A 23021-nucleotide genomic window follows, 5' to 3' on the forward strand; every position below is an offset into this window, starting at 1 on the left:
CCTGGGAGGTAAAGAAGCAAAACGAATCAGTGAGAGAATATAGAAACTTCAAAATGGAAGGAACAAATTTTGTGTTTGGCCTTATATATCACAAAATATTAGGCACCAGGGGTTTTTAAAAGTATAAGCCACAGAATGACAATACTGAATTTATCTCTCTCCAGGATTGTTGTAATGGCTTTCTAAATGGTCTCCTAGATTTCATTCTTTTCCTCTTCTAATCTGAACACCTCGATGCCACCATAGAAATCTTTCTGAACAAAGATGTAATCATGGCATTGCTCTGATCAAAGAACTTCTGTGATTCAGTTTTGTGCAAAGACAACCCAAACTCCTTTGCATAGTGTTCATAGAACATTATGTCAAAATCTTCCTGAATATGGATTTAACTTTGTGTCGCCAGAATGAGCAGCTCTTACTCAATGAGATGTTGCCTTGCACTGCCAGTGCTTCTGTGCCTTTTAAGGACTCTGGGGAACAAGACAGGCTGTTCTAGGGGACTTGCATCTATTCCTGCATTGTGTGAATGCCTTTATTCTCTAGGATTTATACATATATCTGTAATTTAATCTTAGAATGGGAGTGTGTGTGGTCTGCTCTGCCCATATGGATGTCTTTTGTCTGCCCCTCTAGATCCACTCTCACCCTTGTTCAATCAGTTCTCTGCTCTGGAAGGCTGCCCTGCACGGACTGAATCTAAAGAATCCCTTGGCCTCTGCCTTGTAGTTGGTTTTGGTTAATGGAAAATGCTGACAGGAGATAGGACGAAGGCAGGAGAGTGAGATCAGAGTATATATCCCCAGTTCCCCCTAGAAGGGCACCGTAGACTGGCTGTGTCCCCTGCTGGTCACTGTTCCTCTCAAGGTGGCCTCCTCTATGGTCTCTTCTCCTTTCCAGGTTCAGTAACTGCCCTTCCCTCTGCTCCAACCCCTGGTTCCTGAGTATCCTTGTGGCTCCTGTATACCCTGACTATATGCGTGTAAATAGTCCTTTAAACATAAATCCTCTTCTAATATTTCCAAATTGAATGGTGGACTTCTTTCTCGCTGGGACCCGGACTGATATAGTTAGCCATCTGAAACACTTTGATTTTTGAATGTCTGTGAATGGTAAAGATTTACATGATAAAGAGTTGAATTACACAGGGACATGTCACAAGATGTCCATTTTTGTGTTTTACTTCACATCATTTCAAATGGTACCCTAAATTGAATATTCAATTTAAAAGTAATGGTGCATAAGGATATTTATTCACTGGTCAAGAAAGGCCATTTTATTTTGTGACCTATTGGCTGGAAAATTTTCCATTTCATTGACTAATGATTTTCCATGAAGATTAATGGGTGGGAGCTCTGGGTTGGTTTGGGTGATGGGAAGGACTTCATCTGCACACAGTTTTCTCTGGTAAGGTCCATGGGGTTAGGTGTGTTGGGAGGTTAATGGGAGCAACAGACCCAGGAATTATGGGATGGTTCAGTGACCAGAGTGTTTGAAGCTGTTCTTTAATATGTCTCCAAAGAATTTTAAAGTATAAGTAAGAGGCCATTAGCTGACTACAGCTCAGGAGTTGTCTTATAGATTCAGGCATGAATCTTCTTCAGGGGAAGAGTTATCCGAAAGAATCCAGGTAGGAATGCCAAATCTCGATAGTTTTTCTCCTCTAGATGGTTAAGGGCTTCAGTGTTGACTTTTGAAAGGGACAGCAACATGCCATTTTTTTTTTTTACAATAATAACTGATATTTAGGTCTTAGCCTATTTATTATTGGTTCATACTCATTTTTAAGTGAAAAAATATATTTTAAAGGTAGTTTTATATAACTTAATTTCATTTCTGTGATTCTAGCATTCTACCCATGTAAAAAAAATTTACTGATTCTCTTTTAAGACAGAGTGAATAGTGCTCAAATAGGGCAGACCAGAGATAGCGTGAAGCTTCCGGTGTTCTCATTCGCTATTTTTTGCTTGTAGATTTAGCCATCTAGATATTTATATATCTATCTATATAAAGCTTTATATCCCTGTGCTTTCCTTTTCCTAAGGAATCTTCTTTTGGAAATGGCAATACAGTAAGCATTTTCTTTGGATCTGTAGAGGGAATGGTGCCCTATGTATTATAGTAGCGATATTAGGACGAAGAGTAGCAAACGAAATTAACCACACTTTCCATGTCATTACAAGTGAGGCACTCCATGTGCATGAAGATTTTGGTATGAGGGATAAAAAGACAAATCTGTTGTACAGACAGGATTTCCTGTGTAGTTTTTCTGGTTTTTCATATACTGAAGTGTCAGTGTTGTGATCAGTAGTTCATGTTCAAGACATAAGATTAGGAAAGATCCAAGAAATCTCTTGACTGCTGTATGTAGTGCTCAAGCTCTTTTTTGTTTGTTTGGTTGGGTTGTTTTCTTTTTCTTTTTTTACCTCCTATAGTTGGACACAGAGAGAAATGTGTGTCATGTTGGAAAGAGGCTTTAGAAACAGGCATAGCTTTGGAAACTTGATATGTATAACTCACCAATTCTCACCTTGTTCACCTCTGTATTCACAGAGAGAAGCATTCTTTTGTACCCTAGGACTTGAACAGAAAATATTGGAGATTTATATTTTTTAAAGATTTAATAAATACACTGTGGGTGTATTTAACATTTGAAATTTTAGCTGTAATTCTGAAGTAGTATTAAAATTGGTAAAATGCTAATCATAATGCAAAACCTCTGAAAATGCACATTATTTTTTAAGTTATTAAATTACAGTAATGATAGAAAGTATCTTTCTTCTTTTTAAAAACTATAATCTTGTATTATATCTGACTGTGCTATTTCCTTGTGTTAGATCTCAAGCTTTCATTTATAACTATCAGTATAAAGATCTTTAAAAGAAGGAAAATAAATAGTTTTGATATTTATTATCGTGTCTAAGTAAGATAGTCAGGTTTTTTTTACTAATGTGGAAGCTCTTTGTTGTCGGGAATGCAAATATAAAATACATAAACTTGAATACTCTCAAAATACCTTCTAAATGAAGCAGTGTATTTGGAAGAGGGAAAACCACGGTGAGTCAGCTGTCTCCAGGTTCTGCTCTCAGAACAGTTACTGACTTGTTTAGTGACCTTGGCCATCTTGGTCTAACTCCATTTTCGTTTTCCCTCCTGACGCGTGGAATTTCTTTCTAACCTGCTTTCCCTGGATGTACTTTGGAAGAAAGTTGCCATCTAAATACCATTAAAAACAATAGTATTTCCTATCTCAGGAGTGAACTTCAACCTGGAATGTAACACAATCCACTGTTTTTTTTTTTTTTTTTTTTTTACTTTGTAATCCTTACCAAAGATAAAATAAAATAAAATCTAAGTATATTTTAACGGAGCACTCTGGGATAAATGACTAAAATTTCATTACCATATAAGAATTATATTCTATATAGATTATTTTACGTGTGAGAACATGGCTTAGCAAGCTGGCAGCTTGAAAGTCCTTGCTTTATTAGTTAGCAAAGGCTCTGGGTTTTATCACAGTTATTGGCAATCTCAGTTTTTGGGTGCCAGGAATTGAAAATGATATGCTCAGCTGACCCTTTAATTAGCTCTCATTCTGTCTTCCATGATTTATAGCCTGGCGGCTCACGTGTAAAAAAGATATATGATTTAATGAAGTGGAGAGGCAGACTTGTTTTCTGCCTCCGATTGTTTAATGCTTTCCTCTGGCTGGTGACTGGAGCTCCAGCGGCAAACAAAGCAGCAGTTATATCCCCTGGTACAAGGACAGGAAGGTCCAGTTTGCTATGATTTGTGATTGTTTGCAAAGATGCTTCTGTTTCATTAGGAACCAAAAGAATTGATTCCGGTATCTTGAAACAGTCTTTTAAAAGAAATACAAAAGGCTGTGGACTGAAATTCTCTTATTTCGCATTTTTATTTTATTGGTCTGAATGCAAATATTGTGGGGAAAGCAATACAGCATTTAATCTGCAGGGCTTTGCAGTGGTTTAGCACCATCGGTCCATTAGGTCCGTAAGTGTTTATGGCGCACATTAGGTATTGATCGAGTCACTGAGTTACAGCAGTGACCAAGAGAGACAAGGCCCCCTCCTGGGAGGACAGATAAAACACCAATAAATAAATGCGTAAATATGATCATTTCTAACTTGTGCTGTGGGGTGAGTGCCCGAAAAAAAACAATTTTAAACAGGGTGCTCTGAGAGCACATGCGGGGAATGGTGGGCTGCTCTAGAGCTGGTGTCAGGGAAGGACACTCAGATGGAGGGACCCCTGGGCCAAGACCCACAAGATCTGAATGCTGCAGAAACAGGAGGGTCCGGAGGCTGAGCTTCCAGAGCAAAGGGCACAGAGAACACAAAGTCCAAGGAGGAAGGACCTTGATGGACATGAGAAATACGGACAGGAAAGTGAGGATGAGGCAATGACGTATAGGGCAGAGAGGTGGGAATTGAGAATGACAGGGGCACGTAGTGAGGCCCTGAAGGCCACAGTAAGGAAGGGACAGGGTCCCGTCAGGCGCCACATTCCAAAGGCCTGTGCTGGGGTTCTCGCAGCCTGCACTTCCCCAGCCTCCCCGAGGCACTGGTGCACCTGTTAATTTACATGCACCTCATTAGGTCCAGGCCCCACCTGGAGAATATGGAGTACAGAGGTATGGGGCCAACACACATATAAAAGTATCCTATTACCTCAGGGTTCCCACCCTTCCCTAACTTTTTTTTTTTTTTTATTCAAATACACAGAAAAGTTATGAAACCATTCATGTAGAGTCACTGATTGATAATAATTTGTCAACTTTGCTTTATCTCTCATATATATATATATATATATATATATATATATATATATATACACACACACACACACACACTAGAGGCCCAGTGCACGAAATTTGTATAAGCCAATTGTTCTGCAGAATTGAGGGCTTGGATTTGTCTAATGGAGCGGCTCTCAACCTGTGGGTCGCGACCCCTATGGGGGTTGAACGACCCTTTCACAGGGGTTGCCTGACCATCAGAAAACACATATATAATTACATATTGTTTTTGTGATTAATCACTATACTTTAATTATGTTCAATTTGTAACAATGAAAATACATCCTGCATATCAGATATTTACATGACGATTCATAACAGTAGCAAAATTACAGTTATGAAGTAGCAACGAAAATAATTTTATGGTTGGGGGTCACCATAACATGAAGAACTGGATTAAAGGGTCACGGCATTAGGAAGGTTGAGAACCACTGGTCTAATGTTTCCTCTTGATTAGACTTGTGTCCCTCAGCCTGGCCTGCGCCCTCTTGCCCTCTCGCCCTCTTGCAGTTCGGGAGCTCTTGGTGATGTCCGACATCTTAGGCCCTCTCCCCAAGCTGTTAGTCGGATATCCTTAGCCCTGCCATGGAGGTGGGAGAGGCTCCCGCCAGCGCCCCTGTGCTCACCATTTGTGAGCCTGGCTTCTGGCTGAGTGGCACTCTCCCTGTGGTAGCGCACTGACCACCAGGGGGTAGCTCCTGCATTGAGCGTCTGTCCCCTGGTGGTCAGTGTGCGTCATAGTGACCAGTCATTTCGCTGTTCGGTTGATTTGCATATTAGCATTTTATTATATAGGATACATGGTTTTGTTCTGTTTTGCTAAAGCATTTCAAGTTAGTTGTAGACATCATGACATTTCACACACTCAGGAAATTTCCAACATAATACTTTTATCTACCATACTCCTTATATTGAAATTTCCAAAATTGTCCCAATCATTATAGCTGATTTTTTGATGGTCATATGTCTTTTGTGTCCTCTAATTCAGAACAATCCCCTAGCCTTATACTTCTTGGATATTGACATTTCCAAGGAGTATAAGCCAATTGTTCTGCAGAATTGAGGGTTTGGATTTGTCTGATGTTTCCTCTTGATTAGATTTGGGTTAAATATATTTGGCAAGAAAGCTCCATAGGTGATGCTGTGTCCTTCATAGTGCATGGTATCAGGTGGCTCAGGATGTTATGATACTATTAAACTTGATCACTGGCAAAGGTGTAGCTGCCAGATTTCCCCATTATAAAGGTATTTTTTCCTTTTGCAATCAATAAATAATCTGTGGAGAGGTACTTTGAGATTCTGTGAATATCTTGTTTCCTAGTAGCCTTGCACTTAATGATATTAGCAGCCACAGATGCATCTTTCCAGAATCAGTTATTGCTATGATGGTTGTGAAAATGATGACTTTCTACTTCTCTTGTTTGTTTTTTTCTATACTCATTAGCTGTCTTACTTTTGTAAATAAAATGTGTCTTTTCTCTCTCCACTTTAAAAAAATCAGTGTGGACTCAAGGAACTTTTAAACATTCATTATGTTATAACCTATTCCTCTCATTATACATTTCGGTAAAATAATTGTCCCAAACTTAACTAGCAAGAGCTCCCACAAGCAGACCTTTCCTATCAGATTTTGAGCACCTTTCTTCTTTTCACCACAAAGAGAGGCTTCAGGCTTACTTTGTACTTTCCCTTCTCCAAACCAGAAATCAGCGATTCCCCCCAAATGTCCTGGTTTCTTTTAGTGGGGATGTTATTTAGAAAGCAACATCTTGGAACTGGATGTGTTTATTCCTAACAGGGTATCATTGTTTTCAGTTGGTGGTATCATTGCTTCTAGAACCATTCAGTGGACAGTGCTAGTAAATAAATACACACACAGTCACACACAAATAGGTTCTTAAGGATACCTCTAATTCTCATTCACGCCACAGCATTCTTTTTCTCCTTCCCTCATCTGTATCTGTATTTTCCTTCTCCCACAAAGGAAAAACCCTGGGTCCCAACAACAACAATACGCTAATATTTACTCATTTGTAGCTACAATAATTTCTTTCCCAAATTTTATAATTGTTACATCAATGCCAACAGCAAACAAATTAACTTCAAGATCTGTCTGCACTTAAAAAAATTATTTTCTTTATTTTGAAGGTATTACAGATGCCCCCCAATATCCCCCAGTGCCCCCCTCCACCTGGTTCCTGCCCAACCCCAGGCCTTCACCACACTATTGTCTGTGTCCATAGATAATGCATGTATGCATACAAGTTCTTTGGTTATTCTCTCCTCGCCCACCCTCCCCCCTTCCCTCTGGGATTTGTCAGTCTGTTCCATGCTTCTGTGTCTCTGGATCTATCTTGTTCCTCAGTTTATTTTGTTCATTTGATTCCACATATAAGAGAGATCATGTGATACTTGTCTTTCTCTAACTGGTTTATTTTACTTAGCATTATACTCTCCAGGTCCCTCTATGCTGTCTCAAAGTGTAAGAGATCCTTCTTTTTCACAGCTGCATAGTATTCCATGGTGTAAATGTACCACAGCTTTTTTATCCACTCATCTACTGATGGACACTTGAGCTGTTTCCAGATCTTAGCTCTGGTTAATAGCGCTTAGTGCCTGTTTTTGTGTTTCTGACTTGGCAGTCTAAGGTGCAGTGAGTAAAAGGCAGGATGTTCTAGAATCATGTTCTTTCCTTTCTGAAAGACTAATAAAAAAAATTTAAAAGCCCACAAAACTTCCCCTTACTTACCCAAATTCCACTTTTGAAAAGTGTATGTATATTAACGTTTTGAAAATGCAAATACCGACCCTGGAAGGGTTAAGCTCCTTTCAGCCATTTGTACTGTAGCCTGATTAACTTCAATCTGTTTGTTTTCTCTAAATCCTGGAGGAGCTGCAGTGAGACTGCACTTTTCAAAGAGGTGGATATTTTGTAGCACAGAGGCAACCTCAAGGAACATCCTGGGATGCAAGCCCAGGGAAGGAGGGAAGTGAGGGAGCAGGCAGCCTCGGTGGGAGGAGGGAGATTCCTTTGTAAACACAGCACTAGCCAGATTTTTATTCTTCTTCAGTTTTGCATAGAGCCTTGGTTACCCAGATACCAAGATACCAACTGGAACTCATTCTCCTAACACTAACACAGTTTAATTAATTTACTGTTCTGCAACTCAGAGACTTGCCTATTGCAAGAAGCCCTGCCTCAGAACTTCAAGCCCACGGCTGGTCATTACACTAAGGCAGGTTTGCCTAAATTGAAACTCCACGCGCTCTCATAATTTGTTAATGCCTTATGACTGCGTTATTTTTCTCTGTCACAGAATTAATAATCTCCAAGTTCCAAAATGCACGAATCCGAGAACTAGAAGGTCCTCAGAGATTTTATCTGTCCATCTTTTTAAGTTGAGGTCCCAAGAGACAGACATGCTTGGCACAGAAGTGGCAGAGCTTGAGCCACAACAGGGGTCTTGGACCCTTGGCCCTTGTACTTATTACCGGCTACACCAAACCTCACCTCTCTTTTTTCTCTTGGAAAGAGCACTTGGTCAAACTTGTAGGTCATAAAAGCATTGGTATCTGCTTGCAAGCATTTCTACTTCTGGATAATTAGAGGTTATACTTTCATTTCATGCAGGTGTAGCCAAGTAGTATATGGAGGTCACAGATACTTTTTTAAAATAAAAAAATTTAGATAATAAGTCCATTTTTACCTGTTTTTTTTAAGTGAACTAATCTGATACATTTGGAACCCATGGGAGACGTTTATGTAATGTTATTGAATCTCCACTTTGCAGTAAAATGCAGTGTGGCACTGGGTTAAGAATGCATAGTGGGGTCAGTCTGCCTGCTTACCAATTACTAGCTATGTGAGTTGGGAAAGTTCCTTCCTCCTTATTTGAAAAACAAGAATAACAATATCTACCTCATGAGGTTATGTGTGGATTAACTTAGCTAATGCATACAAATGTGTAACAGAGTGCCTGGCACTTTGTAAATGCACAGTAACTGATGCTGTCTGGAAAAGGAAGTCTGCATAGACCAGGCATCTTTAGTTCAGGGTTTAAGTATAATTTCCCTTGTTTTCCATATCATGAGTAATATTGTATGCTTTCAGATATTTTAACTGCCTGAAAATAAAAATCAGCTTATGTAATTTTTAAATTAATATATTTTATTTTTTAGAGACATATTAGGTTTACAGAAAAATTTGAGGAGAAAGTAGAGTTCCCTATACTCCCTCTCCTCTACTCCTCAGTTCCCCCTATTGTTAACATCTTGCATTGGTGTGGTACGTTAATTACAAATGCTGAACCAGTATTGATACATTACTGTTAATGAAAGTCCATAGTTTACATTAGGGTTCACTCTTTGTGTTGTACTGTACTATGAGTTTTGCCAAATGCATATGGTTATCCACCATTACACAGTATCATGCAACATAATTTCACTGTCCTAAAAATCCCCTATGCTGTACCTATTTATCTCTCCCTTCCTTCCCCAACCACTGGGAACCAGTAATCTTCTTCAAAATGTCATATAGTTGGCATCATATGGTATATGGCTTTGCAGATAGTCTTCTTTCACTTAGCAATGTGCATTTAAGGTTCCTTCACATCTTTTTGTGGCTTGATAGCTTATTTCTTTTTATTGCTGAATAATATTCCATTATGTAACACCATTTCTTTATCCATTCACCTCTGGGAGGACATCTTGGTTGCTTCCAAGTTTTGGCATTTATGAATAAAGCCACTGTAATCATAAGTGTGTAGGTTTTTGTCTGGAAATAAGTTCTTAGCTCATTTGGGTAAATACCTGGAATAGTGATTGCTGGATCCTTTGGTAACACTATGTTTAGTTTTGTAAAAATCTGCCTGTCTTCCAAAGTAGCTGTACCATTTTACATTCCTACCAGCAGTGAATGAGGGTTGTTATTCCACATTCTCACCAGCATTGGGCATTGTCAGTGTTTTAGACATTCTCTTAGGTATGTACTAATGTGTCTTTGTTTTCTAATTTGCATGTCTTTAGTATTAAGCATCTTTTCAGATGCTAATTTCACATCTGTAAATCTTTGGTGAGGTGTCTATCAGATCTTTTGCCCTTTTTTAATGTGATTGTTTCTTTTCTTATTGTTGAGTTTGAGAATTCATTGTATATTTTGGACACAAGTTCTCTTATCAGATATGTGTTTTGAAAATATTTTCTCCCAGCCTTACATTTTCATTTTTCTTAAATATGTCTTCACAAAGCAGAATTTTTAAATTTTAATGAAGTTCCACTTACCAGATTTTCTTTTCATGGATTATACTTTTGGCATTGTATCTAAAAACTTGTGGCCCAATCCAAGATCAATGAGATTTTTCCTGTTATCTTCTAGAAGTTTTATAGTTTTGTGTTTTGCATTTATGCCCATGCTCCATTTAGAGTTAACTTTTATGAAAGGTGTAATCTTAGTGTCTAGATTCTTTTTTTTTTTTTTTTTGTATGCGGATGACCAGTTGTTTGTTTATTTAATTTTTCTCTCATAAGTGAATTAGCATTGTCATGTGCTGTATAATGATGCTTCAGTCCATGATGGACCACATATACAACAGTGGCACCATCCTATATAATAAAAGAGAAACATGCAAATTAACCATCCCTCCACTACACTCAAGGCACGCCCACCAGCCAATCAGGAGTTAGTATGCTAATTAACCCAACTAAGATGGTCGGCAGCCACAGAGCTAGAGCGAGCAGGAGGCTTGGGTTGCTCCTGGCGATGAAGACAGCCAAGCTTCCTGCCTGCCCTGGCCAGCCTTCGGCTCCACTCAAGGCTGCAAAGTTTCAATTATAGAAGATAAATAAATCCCAGATACTTGTTTCCAGTCAGCAGTGGCCTCCGCTCAAGGAGGGGCTGGAAGCCAGGGTTGCCAGGGGCAACCCAGATTTCCAGCTGGACCTGGGCTCCGCTCAAGGCTACAAAGTTTCAATTGTAGAAGATAACTAAATCCCAGGAAAAAATAGAGGCTGGGAGTTTGGGTTGCCAGGATGCATGGCCAGCCTGAAAACGGCCATCAGCCCCTCACCCAGGCTGGCCAGGCACCCCAGCAGGACCCCCCCTACCCTGAAGGGGCTGTGGCCAGCCTGCAAACAGTCCTCAGCCCCTCACTCAGGCTGGCCACACCCCCAGGGGTGAGGGTCCCCGCTGGGGGACTTGGCCAGTCTGAAAATGGCCTTCAGCCCCTCACCCAGGCTGGCCAGGCATGCCAGCGGGACCCCCACCCTGATCCGGGATACCCTTCAGGGCAAACGAGCCGGCCCTCACCTGTGCACCAGGCCTCTATCCTATACAATAAAAGGGTAATATGCAAATTGACCCTAACAGCAGAATGACTAGGAATGACTGGTCACTGTGACACACACTGACCACCAGGGGGCAGATGCTCAATGCAGGAGCTGCCCCCTGGTGGTCAATGTGCTCCCACAGGGGGAGCTTTGCTCAGCCACAAGCCAGGCTGACAGCTGCCAGCACAGCGGTGATGGTAGGAGTCTCTCCTGCCTCCTCAGCAGCACTAAGGATGTCTGACTGCAGCTTAGGCCTGCTCCCTGCTGTCAAGTGGACATCCCCCGAGGGGTCCCGGGCTGCCAGAGGGATGTCTGACTGCCAGCTTAGGCCCGATCCCCTGGGGAGTGGGCCTAAGCCAGCAGGTGGACATCCCCGGATGGGCCCCAGACTGTGAGAGGGCACAGGCCGGGCTGAGGGACCCCCCCGAGTGCACAAATGAAGCTGAAAATTTGCTGTTGCTTAGTGACGTGGTAGCTGTACTGATGTCGCCGTCATGACATTCTAGCACAACACATCACTCACATATTTGTGGTGATGCTGGTGTAAAGCAGCCTGTTGTGCTGCTGGTAGTATAGCAATATAGCACATACAATTATGTGCACTACATAATACTTGAAGATGACAAATGATTATGTTACTGGTTTCTATATCTACTATACTACACTTTTATAGTGATTTTGCAGTGTACTTTTTTCTATTCATTAAGAAAAGTGCTGTAAAACAGTATTCTATGTTACGCTAGCAGCAACCTCATTCATCTCATGTTTATGGCATCTTTTGATTGCATCATTCTCTTGTGCTTGATTTAATCTCTTGTTTTATAAATTAAGTGTAGCCTAAGTGCACAGAATTTATAAAGTCTACAGTAGCGCACAGTAACCTCTTAGCCTTCATATTCACTCACCACTCACTCGCCAACTCACCACAGCAACTTCAAGTCTTGCAAACGCCATTCATGGTAAGTGCCCTGCACAGGTGTAGCATTTTTGATCTTTTACACCATATTTTTGCTGTACCCTTTCTGTGCTTCGATATGTTTATATAACCAAATACTTATCATTGGGTTAAAATTGCCTACAGTATTCAGTACAGTAACATCTGTACCAGTTTTTAGCCTGGGAGCAATAGGCTATTCCATACAGCAGAGGTGTGTAGCAGGCTCTGCCATCTTAGTGCCCTCTAGGATGTTAGCACAGGACAAAATCACTTGACAACACATTTCTCAGAGCATTATCCCACCACTAAGTGACACATGACTGTGTTCCTGAAGACATTTACAAGAAGATCTTTTAACCATTGAAGACCTGGGAGAGTATTTAATGCTTTTTCAGTGAACAAAGTGTCTTCAGCTATGTGGAGAAATATTATCAAAATCATGAAATTGTTTATCAGAAACATTTTCACATTTCATTTTTTATTATGTTTTAGAATGACTTGGAAAGATGTGGAATGGTGTGTATGCTTTAGAGCTGGTTGTATTTCTCAACTAAAACCTAGTCACTCAGTAAAATGTTCTGTGTAGTTATTGTTCAAGTACTTCCACTCCTTTATAATTTCTTTTTTATCTGTCCTAGTCTTTGAGTTACTGTTTGGGGGATTTTTGAAATGCTTGAGTCCCCCTCTCTCTCCCTCCCTCTCTCCCTCCCTTCTCTGTTTATCTGTCTCCCTTCCTCCTTTCTTCCCTCCCTCTTTCTTATCTCCATCCTTTTCTTTCTTTTTAAATCCCTGTACTTGGCTAACAAGCCTTCACATCTGCTGACACTATTGATCCTAGGAATAAAAACATGAGATGATCTCTGGGAAAATATCCAGGCACAGAGCCCAGGCAATCCATAAAGCCCATATATTTCAAGTCATGCACGTCTTGTGAAATATTTTCAGAAATACAGTTGCCTGTGATTTGGTTTTGTAGGCTTGTTTAAAGGAAAGGTTATGTAGTTTTTCTTGAAATGGTTTGTATTTTTCAAACTCTCAACCTTCATGAAAACCAAGAGTCATTTCTTCTCTAAATGTTTCCTTTTAGGTTTCCTTGGCACATCCTTTTTAGCAGTAATGTAGCCACTCACTGAATGATAGTTTGTTTAATATTGAAGCAAATTATCTAAAAGATAAAATTGAGTAAAGGATTTATTTTTTAAAAAGTTTATTTAATCAAGCTACAAAGCAGAAATGAGTTCATGTTATACTTTATTTTTAAAATAAATGTATTGGGGTGACATTGGTCAACATGAACATATAGGTTTCAGGTGTGGGTTTCTATGTTACAGGATCTGTCTATTGCACTCTGTGCCCACCACCCAAAGTCAAATCTTCTCCTGTTACCATATATTTGGGGCTCCTTCTCTCCCTACCCCCTTCCCTCTGGCAACCACCTCACTGCCATTTGTGTTCACAAGTTTCAGTTATATATCATGTTATACTTTAAAGAGTTTCCTCCCTAAATGATATGTGATATGATGGGCTCATGATGAAAGAATTAATAAACAATAAGTAACATTTACATTTTAGTCCAGCTGTTCTTTGTATTTTTACCTCTTTACTTCTTTGGTTTCATACCTATCCCTATCTTACTCTGTGTTTCAAAGTATCAATGTTACAAACAAATGAACAATACTAAATAAGGAAGGTCCCTCAGTTCTACAAGTATGTATACCTATGTCCCCAAAGTGCAAGATGTTCATAGCAGCATATTTTTTAATAACCACAACTGAAAAATACTCAAATGTCAATTTACTGTAAACTGGATAAATAAATTGTGATATAGTCATACACTAGAATACTACAGAGAAATGAAAATGAATGATTTACATAAATGCACACAACATGGACAAAACTCACAAAAAATAAATAGTGAAGAATTCTACTTTTAGGAAGTTTAAAAACATTTCCTACCCTTGAAGCAGGAAATGATTATCAGGGGCCTGGAGAGACTCCTGGGAGTTGGGGGAGATTCCATCTCTTGCTTTAATGCTGGTTACATATATTATATCCTAATGACTTTTGCTTGTATGTTATATTTAAATAACATGATACAAGAAAGGCAATATGTACGTCCAACTCAGCCTCAAGGCAGCATTTACTCGGTAGCAGTTAATAATGGTGGTGGTGGGGGAATGTGAGGCAATTCTGATTTTAACATATATGTTTAGTCTATTTTGAAAGAATATTTAATATTAATACTGTGAATTATTATCTTTTGCATGTCAAAGTTACATATTTCAAACAAATCATTTATATTTACAGTATATAAATGCAAAGCACTAATTTCCCACTAAACCATCATTTCTTTGGTGCATGTGATGTTATGAAATTAGCTGTTCAATATTTGAAATAGTGGAAGAGAGGTCCTTTCTTCAGAGTCTAAGTGACTCACCCTTGTGTACAGCACAGAGCTCTAGTTTTAGGAGGACGCATATAAGGACCACTCTGACCTAGGCTCTCCCTGAATCTCTATTTACCCCTCTCTCCAACCCCTCTTCTCAGGTTTTCTCTCGACAAAACACCCAGCTGCTTGGAGTTGTATTCACAGTCTTTGTACACCTGCAAGTGTTTGCTCTTGCCGTTCCTTGTGCCTTCTTCCTTCCTCGCGCTCCCGCCCCATTTACACATGTCGACTACAGCATCCCGTGTGCCCAACACAGCGTGTGGTTCACGCTGGGCTCTTAGTAAATTGAGGGCGGCTTGAGGAATTTGTCAGCTTCTGAGAATGCATTGTGTTATTATAGCCCCTAAAGTAATTGTTCGTCTGTTAGATTTTTAACATCACTAAACATAAGGCAAGTTTCCAATTTGTCTTCCGTCTACTGTAGTACTTAGAACATGGTAGGAGCTGAAGAAAGATTGAATGGATGAAGGAATTGAATGTTTTGAATTGATACATAAACCAGAAGTCAGCTAAATTTGTCTTGGGTGTATGCCTTATGCATTTTTAGTGTTGAATGTAGCTTTCTTGTTATGTTATTTATAGATGCAAGAGCGCTTGATATTTATTTTTAGTATGTATTTTGTGGGTAGGTGTTAGGCAGTGAGAGGAATCTAGGTAAGAATTTTATTGTGAATAATTTACAAAACAGATTTTAAAAACATACATTCATTATAGATATAGATCCATTGTGTGTACTGTGGAGAAATAGTTTGCTACTGGCCCCCTGCTTTAAGAGAGGTTGTTAAATACTCTAAAGGCACCTCTCAGGAATATTTTTGCTTTTCAGCAAAGCTGTTGATAGCTCTTTGCTTCATAAAGATGGATGGGGATGGGGAAAGTCGTGCCTGAATTTCTTTTTTATTTTTTTTTTAATAGGAATGAAATCAGTCATCAAGTTAGAGTTGAAATGTCATCTTTTCCTTCTTCTTAACAAGCCTGCCTTCCACATCCATCCCTGAAGAAAACCCATGAGTGCTTCGAAACCCTTGCCTGTTTTGCTATTGTTTTATTTGTAGCTTTATAGAGCTGTTTTAAGAAACAGTGCACAATCTGTCTTTGTGGAAATACTCTTTTCCTTCCCAATGCCTTTAGAAAAATTTCTCCCTTATTCCTTTAAACATTGAATTCCATATCTGTTTGTCAGTTCCAAACCCCAGATGCTGTCCTGTGGAGGGTGGTAGCTACATTTTGAATTTTTTTCTTTTTCTTCAGTAATGTTTTTTGTCTACCCATTCTTTTCTAGTATTAGACTCTCATTTCCATGTCATGTGGCTGACAGAGACCATGTAATATTTAAAAAGGAGGATTCCCAAAATGGTCTCACCAAAGCCTGCAGAGCTGAGGGAGAAGATGTCATCAGGGCTAACAGTGAATTCTAGGGTCCTTAGAGGAAGGGGATGGCAGTAAAGGATATGACAGTCGGGACTGCCAGATGGTGAAAGCCGTGAGCTATGGAGGTCTTGTCTCCACCTGTACTTCACCCCCTCATGTCCTTGAAAAAGGCACTTAATCTCAAAGGTTCAGGGTGAAGCAGGACTTGACAACAGTCTTATGACATGGCAAAAAGGCTCATTTTAGAATCCTTTGGTGAGTCATCATGTGGGGGGTCTTCTGCTTTAAAAGATTTAACTGATAAAATATAAGGGAAGCTAACTGCATAATCTGAGCTTCAAGATAAACTTTCAAGGAATTTAGAAAACAGGAAATGAGATGTTTTTTCATCTTGGCTTCATTCTTCTACAATGGGGATAGTTTATTTTGTTAATCTGTATTCTTTAGAAGGAAAAGCATTGTGTTTTGTAATAACATAATTTAGATGATCAAAATTTGTTTTAACCACAGCTCAGAACCTCCAAATACTTATTTTTATATTAAATTTAGACTGAGTGAATTTAAAATTCATTTTAATTTTTGTCACACTTTTTTTTTTTTTTTTTTAAGGAAACGGATAGTAACCATCAGAAACTGGACTGGCTTTGCTGTTGTAAATGGGGATTAGGACTTGTCTGTCCTATAAAGGGCACACTGCATTTGGATTAGGCATAATCTGATTGTATTACAATACAAAGGCCATTCAAGTCAGCTTGGTGTGCAGGGTCTGTAAATACCATTCAACCACTGATTGGTCCAGGGAAGAGTATTAACAGAAGGATAATGATGAGTTTTAATCCATATCCCTAAAGCACAACAGCTGTGGTTTCAAATGAGTTTTCTCTCAGATGTTAGAAGTGAGACTATATTTCTTACAGCATGATAAAATGAACATTTTTTACTCACATAAAGAGTATGTCTGTTTAATTTTATTTGGTAAGATAGTTTTCTTGTCTCACAATTCTTTCAAAATGTAATATGTTTGACATTTATTTAAAATTAGACCGAACAATAATTTATTGCCCAAAGCAGGACTTTCCTGAGAGTGAAAGTGAGTACTATTGACAGTTACCCAGGGACAAAAGGCCACCCTATGTAAAAGTCATATTTTTATCTTCCAATAACGTTATAAAATCACAATGAAAATATTAGAAAAACAAATGTCCTTTCCAAGTGTGATTCTGAATGTATGGTGCTTTGGAAGTGAAAAAACAATAATAAGAAAAGCAAAACATGGGCCTGTGGTCACCAAGACTTTTTTAAATGACAAGTTTGTTTAAATATGATTTATAAATTTTATATGATTCTCATTTTGTGATTCCCAAATGGATTGATCTAGCAAGCATATTTATTCTCTGTATGCTTGTGTGTTACTAATCCCACCATTCATATTGTACCTGTGGTTTAGACAATGTTACACTGTTCTGTGTGGGATATTACTATAAGGAATAGAAAGTGCAGAAGAATCACAACCCGATATACGTCCAGGATTTAGTTTTGTAGTCACTGTTTGTTGGTTGACTCCAGAGCATCCTTTCTCTCTTTCGAATGCAGTGTCTCAAATTTCCCAACTGTGAAGTTTGGTTAACAAACATCATTTCCAAAAGGTCCCTGATGAGTTTAAGCAGTCGTTGCTTCCCATCCCCTTAGCCACAGCCATACATTTTATTGATGGTCATGTGGTCCTGATGTGTACCACGCGACCAGGGATAGGGAACATTTTTTCTGCCAAGGACCATTTGGATATTTATAACGTCATTCACTTAATATAATTCACTTAACATAAATTTGTATTGCTATGAAAAAAAGCTCATAAAAGTATTGAATTTCAAGTCCTGTCTGTGGTTGTCTTGGCAGGGCCTTATATGGCCGGTGGGCTGGATGTCCCCTATTCCTGCTAGACAATACTGGCATTTTAATTGAGCTACTAGGGAAACAGACTATGACTTTCCTACTGAAAGCAATTGAAGCTGTAGCCTTAGGAGGTACTGCAGATCATCTGCGATCAAAACAACCCTGAAGGTGAATATAATACCTAAAGTCAGAGGGTGGGTATAAAGATAGCCTTGGTGACATTATTCAGCTACTGGATCAAGTTAAATTCTGTCACTGGTGTTTTTGGTTATATGAACAAATAACCCTTCTTGTCTTTTTTTAAAAAATAACTTTTATTGCAATAAGTTGTATTAATAACTTTTATTGCTCAAGCCTTTGAGTTGGAGTTTCAGTTACTTGCAGTCAAATATTTTTGGCCTAATACGAGATTTAAAAATAATTGCAAACCATTTGATTTGCAAATATTTGAGAATCATTATGTGAGAAGGTAAATGACCTGCTATTTCTGTGACTGATATAGGACGGTCTTTGAGCCTGGGTGTTAGATTAGGAAGGTGGAGACAGAACGAACCATAAAAATGCAAGAAAAACTACCCAAGGCAGGACGCTCTGTACAAAGAGAAGCAATGGAAACAAAGAGAAAGGAGGGTTAAGGAAAATGTTACAGACACACTTGCTAGTGAAACAAATTTTGACAAAAAGCTAAGGAGTAGTTAAAAATGCACTCAGCTCTGTGTTCTTGGTTGGCCTGGAAGAGCTAGCTAGATGTAAAAGTAAATGTGCCTAGTCATAGCAAGCATCTTCATCTTTTTATTTATAATGAAAATTCACTTTTTGTGTATGTGTGTGAGACGCTTGCACTGCCCCTGTGTAATAGAGCAGAGCAACTGGCCAATATTTGACTATAACTGAAGAACTTGATGTGTGGGGACAAGATACAGGCAGAAGAGTGGCTCTCCCTCTCTCCTTACCTCAACTGCTTTATCTCACTTACATAATCAAGGCTAGTAAATTGGAATCTTTGGCTAAGCTTATATGATCAGTGCAAAGTTATCTTTTAACTCCTGAATTTTTGAGCTCTCGAGTATTAGATATTTGCATTGCTATTTTAACTTCTCAAATGGAGAGACCACCTGTAGGAGAGAATTTCCATATATGTGCTGAAACCTTTTTTCTCCCCTCATAACCTCCAAGCTTATATATTTATAAGCAGAACTTTAATATCTTCATAGCCCCCATTTCAAAAAATTTTACACAATCCAAGATCTTATATGTAATCGATGGCTTACTGCTATAAACCTAGAATTCCTGTTTTGGTGTGTTCATTTTTGTGTGCAAGAGAGTAATCTTTTAGAATAAAAAAGGTATTCCAATGACTTAATTTTTTAAGGCTTAATGGTCTGGGATCTTTTGATTTTCACTCTCAGGGGAGATATCTAGGTTAACTCTGCCCTTCCTTTATAGCCAAATAGTATTCACATATGGCCTTACTTACATATTGAAGTTCAAAAGTCTAGGGCAGGGGTCCTCAAACTACGGCCCGCGGGCCACATGCGGCCCGCCAAAAACATTTGTTTTTTACTTCAAAATAAGATATGTGCAGTGTGCATAGGAATTTGTTCATAGTTTTTTTTTTTAAACTATAGTCCGGCCCTCCAACGGTCTGAGGGACAGTGAACTGGCCCCCTGTTTAAAAAGTCTGAGGACCCCTGGGAGTTAGGTTCAGTATGTGGCGATGGCATTGAGAACACAAATGTCCTTCATGGCTTAGAAATGGCACCTTTCATGAGTGCAGGATCTGCTGAATACTCTTGACACCACGGTCTATGTTGCTGCTGCTGCTGCTGCTGCTGCTGATGATGATGACAATTAGTATTCTAATGAGTCAGACAGAGTATGCAGTTTTCATCATTATTACCTCATGTTATTCTTGAGCTTTAAAGTACATTACCAGAAGAAATTGGTTTTACATGTTAATCTGTTTGCTTTTAGTTAAAAGCTAGTTGAGAGTAAAGGGATGTACATAGGCCCATTAATTTAATAACTGTAAGCTGTGGAATGGCCTCACACTTGGGCAGTGTGTAGTCAATAGGAGTGACAGGCAATCCTCCTTGAAGAGAAGGCCCGAGGAGCCTGGAGAAGAAGGACAACACCTATTTACCCACCCTTTCCCATGGTCTTTTGTAAATCACTGTGCTCAGTAGACTTTTATTTAGCTCATTACTTCAGTGTAATATATATTATAGAAATCTATTGTGTATAAAATTTTCTTTCATGGAAAACCCAAAATTTTAATCACTTAAAAAGAATCCTTTATGCTTCTTTGGAGGAGAATATTTTCCTTGGAAGGAGGAACGTAATGTGTATGTTGCTGTTACTTTTTTTATTTTTTTACAGGAAACTTTGTATTATTTAGCAGAACACGGTGAATTTTAAGCATATGTTATCACTAACGAGTCATCTCAACTTCGTCTCTTTGGACATGATGGAGGCACTCTTCTTGTAGCCTATTTTGTTACTCCAGTGAGATTAATGAATTATGAACTATACCATTTCATTAGGTTAATAAGAATTAGGACAAGATGCTTTCCTTGGGACTTCTGCTTGGAATATATCATTAATCATATCTGTGAGGACTATAGTCAAGGCTGAACTGTGAGCTCTGGTTTATCTGACACATACCAAGGGGGAAAACAGGTAGTCATTTATGCCATCTTGGGTAAAGTTCCTCTTAGTAAAATGGCTAGATGAGGAATGGCATCTTAAAACTGCCTCTTTTGTTGATCTCTGTCAGAGGTCCAGAGGATCACATGTGAAACTAAAGTCTTCCCATGAGAAGTAGAAGTCATTTAACAAGAGAATTGTTTTTAGATTCATGTGTGGTTTCTAACCAAGGGGTATAAAATGTAAAAATAACCGAACTTTGAGTTAGAGCCTTTCCTTATTTGTTCAGCACCCCCTACCCTGTTCCCAAACTCCTGAACTCCCCATGCTTCCTTTGTTGGAAGAAACCCAAATGTCTAACAGATTATTTAAAGTAATTAACATGAGCATTTCTGATAATAAATGGCTTTATAGACTTTTAATCACAAGGACCTTAATTGACCTCAAGTGACTGAGTTTGTGATTACTACTTTAAAAGTGGTGTAGCTTGGCGGAAAGAGAGGGCCAGAGTGCCAAAGGGAGGAAGGATGAAGGGTGCTCTGACAACCGGAGTTTGTGTCCACTCCCAGTTGCAGCACCCTGCAAGGATTTCCTGTAAAGACTAACAGTCTTTCCTTCAATAAGTGCTTTGAGTAGAAAACAGAAAAACTGTTTTGTAGAAAAATTTTGCTAATAGTTCCACTTGAAATTTGCTATTAGTTTTGATAGGTTGGACTGAAATGCACAACTAGAAAATTTTGCAGTTGTTTCTAGGCTGCCATATGTAAAAGAGACATGCAGTAATACACTGAGACTTATCAATAGCTAATAATATTATTAGGGTTTTAATGTCTTAGATAGAGACCCTATTCATAAAACTCATTTCCAAACTTAGAATATTCATTGGAAAAAGCAAACATTCTCCCCCCCCCCCCCAGGTCAAAAAGGAAATAAAAAAATACAACTACAGACTTTTAAGAAAATAAAGAAGAAAATTTCATATCAAAGTTATGCTCTGCAGCCAAAATGTATTTATAAATAAATTCATAACAATAAGAAGATTTATTGTTAAAAATAAAATGTGAAAGTAAATTAGTGAAACATTCAACTCTAGATATTTAGAAGGAATAACATCTTGAAACAGAATAATAGCAATAAACTGAACTAAAGCAGTCAGAATAAAATAATAATAAAGGTTAAACAGAATTTAATGTTGGTAAACTGAAAAACAATAGAATTGATGATTCTAAGACTGGTTTAAACTCAAACAAACTTTTGGTAAATGGAATAATAAAAAGAGAGAAAAACAAATAAATGCATTTAAGAATAAGTAAAAGACTATGGCCACAGCCAGAAAAGATTAGGAGTTATGCCAGTGCCCTGTGAAACTTTATGTAGATATACTGGAAAATCTTGATGAAATCTTCTGCATGTTAATTCTCATTAACAAAACCAAAGCCACATAGGTAACTGGAAAGGAGATTTTTAAGTAACTGTTATAGAAAAGTATCAAATTTTTATTAAAAAGCTCTTACAGCTCAGGAAAATATATCAGTAGAAAATTTTAACTTATATATAAATATATCTACATTTACATATATACATATACATATATATGCACTCTCAAGGCATTTGAAAAGTCTGGAAACATATGATAAACTTATTTTTAACAGTATGCTAGTTACATTTTCAAAAATATTCTCAGTACATTTTTCTTTGATTGTAGACACCATTTTGGGAGAAATACCCAAAGTACTATGTCTAACTCTTATATGTCTGATTTTGAAAATTGTACAATTCATATACCACAGAGTATCCTGAAAGAATGTAACACAGAGAAAAGTATATTAATAGAATCTCAGCAATCTCAGCTGTTGTTGACTAACATGTACCAAGAAGAAGAGGCCAAGATTTGTTTTAGGAGTCTGAGCATCTCACATTTTACCCCTTTCTCCAAGGAGAAAATCGAGCAATTTTGGGTTTTATCTTCTGGGGGAGCATTAAATTGGGTTGCCCAAGAAAGAATGAGATTCCAAGACTTGAAAGAAGTGGAAGGTCCCACCTAGGCTCATGAGTTGTAGAGAGGAGAGTGGCAGGGGCCCACCCTCACTCCCATGGAGGATGCCTGGGTAATGTGGCAGAGGGGGAGGTGTTGTCAGGGTAGGCGGTGTCATGAGGGAGACCATTCTATTCTGGGCACTTAAAGACATCAGGGTCTGCCACAGGCATGAAGAGAGTGGACCCACCTACCTTTGGCCTGTCCTTGGGATTTAGACACTAGTATCTTGGTGGTGACCACAAATAGCCCATCCTAAAGTTTGCTGCATTTCTTGGTGCTCTTGTAAGACCAGGGCAAGAAGGCGTGTGAACTAACAAATACTGTCTATTGGCAAAAGGATACTCAAAGCTATACTTTGATTTAGGATACTCAGAGCTAGACTATTTCATTAAGAAAAATTAAACAAGGTGATATTAGATTGTGGAGCAAATTTGTGTTTGTATTTGTGTATTTATAAATGCATATATTTATGCACACATACCTATGAGATGCTGGCATAAAACACACCCAAATATCAGTGAGTGCTAAAAAGAAAGCCCACCTTTGT

General features: G+C 38.6%; 1 protein-coding gene across 2 annotated transcripts in view; it reads left to right on the top strand.

The window, feature by feature from the left end:
• ZNF385B (zinc finger protein 385B) overlaps nucleotides 1-23021 on the top strand; it is a 365265-nt gene that overhangs the window by 23639 nt on the left and 318605 nt on the right. The gene's annotated exons all lie outside the window — the stretch shown is intronic.

The sequence above is a fragment of the Myotis myotis genome, unplaced genomic scaffold, assembly GCF_014108235.1.
Source record: "Myotis myotis isolate mMyoMyo1 unplaced genomic scaffold, mMyoMyo1.p scaffold_m19_p_8, whole genome shotgun sequence".
Taxonomy (NCBI): domain Eukaryota; kingdom Metazoa; phylum Chordata; class Mammalia; order Chiroptera; family Vespertilionidae; genus Myotis; species Myotis myotis.